The sequence below is a fragment of the Opisthocomus hoazin genome, chromosome 9 (genome assembly GCF_030867145.1).
Source record: "Opisthocomus hoazin isolate bOpiHoa1 chromosome 9, bOpiHoa1.hap1, whole genome shotgun sequence".
NCBI classification, from domain to species: domain Eukaryota; kingdom Metazoa; phylum Chordata; class Aves; order Opisthocomiformes; family Opisthocomidae; genus Opisthocomus; species Opisthocomus hoazin.
Genome location: NC_134422.1, coordinates 4,622,531 through 4,625,030, shown reverse-complemented (window position 1 = coordinate 4,625,030; position 2,500 = coordinate 4,622,531). Strand labels below are relative to the sequence as shown.

At 50.6% G+C, this 2,500-nt stretch overlaps 1 protein-coding gene across 3 annotated transcripts in view; it reads right to left on the bottom strand.

Annotated features, from left to right (window-relative positions):
* The window catches only part of ZEB2 (zinc finger E-box binding homeobox 2), a 110,209-nt gene that overhangs the window by 104,137 nt on the left and 3,572 nt on the right, over positions 1–2,500 (bottom strand). The window lies entirely within an intron of this gene.

Sequence of the window (2,500 nt, the reverse complement as noted above, 5' to 3'; positions counted from 1 at the left end):
TCGCCGGCGGAACTTCTCCGCCGCTCTGCTGCTCGAGTGCGAACCCTCAGCCGACTTCCCTCCCTCCGCGAGCTTTCCCGGAGAGGTTTCGGGAGCAGCTCCGGGTGTGGGGGTAGGCACCGAGCGCGCGCACGCGTGCGTACGCTCGCACGTGTCGACAACCCTGAACCGACCGAGGAGCATCCCGTGGCGACGCCTCGCAGCTCTCCCCAAACCCGAGATCGGATGGACCCACCCCGAAAGATTCCACCGCCGCCAAGCAGCAGATGCGTCCGGCCGAGTGCCACCTCCTCGCCTGGGACCCCCAAAATCCCCTCCTGCACCCCAGGACTGGTACCTGCAGGGCCAGCGGGGCCTCCGCCGGGTGAGGGCCCGGAGCCCGCAAGGAGTTAACGCTCTTTCCAGCCTGACTGGGTAGGTTAATATCACAGCTGCTTGGTAAAGCATTACCCAGCACCTCTCACTTCACAAAAAAGCCTGCTCCTACTTTTCCCCCAAGTGTCCAAAGGTGTTTACTGAAGTAAATCTGCCTAAATCCTCCGTTGCTTGGGTCATGGGGGTGGTTAGCAGGGTGGAAGGTGTAGAGATAATCTCTTTTTGTAAATTCTGCAAATCTTCTGGGGGGGGGAAAAAAAAAATATCAGGAATCTGTGTCACATGCTTCTGTTCAACTGGTAACATCTCGGTTAGCGCGCTCCTTCGGAGCGAAAGCTGCCATAGCGGCCACGAGAAAATAAGACGTCGCTCCCGCTCCGCATTGCTCAAGCTCTTCTTCCCCCTCGAAGTCGCTTCAGCACGTTTAATCTATTTGCTGATGGGGGGGGAGACACACCCCCCAAACCTGTTGGGATCTTAAAAGAGGTTTCTGGGGGAAAAAAGGGGAAAAAAAAAAAAGACAGTTTGGTCGGCACTAGAGAGTGTAGTTGAAAACTTGTCACTTGAGATTTCGGCACTACCCCGGCTATTCCAACACCAGCAACCGCATATGACTTTTTTACATGTTGCAAATAGAGGCAAACAACAGAGGAAATTTTGACAGCTCTGCCTGAAAGGGCTTAAATACTTCTCAGTAAGCAGGATCCGGTTATAAATAAACCTGCTCTTGGTGAGAAAAAAAAGTGACTAGGACCAAAGACCTCACCATTTTTTTTTTTTTTAAAAAAAGCCTGTCTGATTAAAAGCGCAGAAGAGCTTCTGAAGAACAAACAAGCGGGCAAATCTTGGAGGGGGGTATGGACGGGGACACACAGCCGGCAAATGTACGTGAACGTGACTACGAAACCCCAGGAGGGAGCCCGGCTGCAGAAACTTCCCCAGCTCTCGCCTTCCTCCTCCTCCTCCTCCTCGGTGCGCGGTTCCTGGAGCCGCTGGGGTTTTGCTGAGCTGCTGCTTTTCCCCGACGGGTCGGGTCGGGCCGGCCTCCCCCCCCCGCCCCGGAGTGCCCACAGAAATAATAATCATAATAAAAATCTTTAAAAAACAGATTGAAATAGGGGACAGGGCGGGTTTCCACCGTTCATCTGCTCGCGGGTGGTGGCCAAGCCCGCCTCACGCCCCCCCCCCCAGCCACCCCCGCTCCCCAAGGTCACGGCGAGTAAACAATAATAGCAATTAAAACAAAATAATAGGCAGCAGTCAAGAGCTGGAGTACACACACCTGACCCTAACTCGACAGACTTCTCCGAGTAGAATTTGATCCCTCCCTGACACTTTCTACCTCAAGTGTTATGGGCGAGTGGCCATGAATAGTACAGGCATGCCATCTTGTAACACTATCTGCCTGTCAGAAGAGCCAAGGCTGGGGAGAGCAGGATCTATATAAGGCTTGTAACTAGGGGAAGCCCAAACAAACAGCTACAAACACCTAAGTTATTTTACTCGGCCTCCACCCTTCTGCTTTTTTTCCCCCTTCTTCTCACTCTCCTTTTTTTTTTTTTCCCTTTTCATCTTGGCTTTCTGTTGCAGAATGCAAATGTAGCCTGCCGGCGGTGAATGGGCTGAATTGTGATTAAGAAGAAGAAGAGCTCCTTTCTTTGTTCTCCCCTCAGGGGATGTTTACTGGGAGAGACACAGCGGATCAGATATGAAAGGCATTCAGGTCAGCATTGATGTGAGCGAAAGTGAAATCATACCTAAGGCATTCAAGAAAGACCGCCGTGTCAGGGGTTCAGCTAACGGTGCATCTACTGTGTGTGTCTTCCCTGTTAGGCACACACATACACACACACACACAAAAAAAAAAAAAAAAAAAAAAAAAAAAAAAAAGAAAAGAAAAAAAAAATCTCTCCAAACAGGCATTTTTTTAAAATTACGACAAAAAATATACGGAGAAGAGGGGAGAGAAACAAAAAAGTTTTCCCCTCACTTTACCTCCCGAGCAGAAGCTACAGGACTTGGTGCTCTTTTCCCTTACGGATCACGGATGGAACGGGTCAACTTGTATTAATTGTGGCTGTTGGGATCAGCGTCGTTTTTAGGGGAAATGATCCAGTCTGAGAAA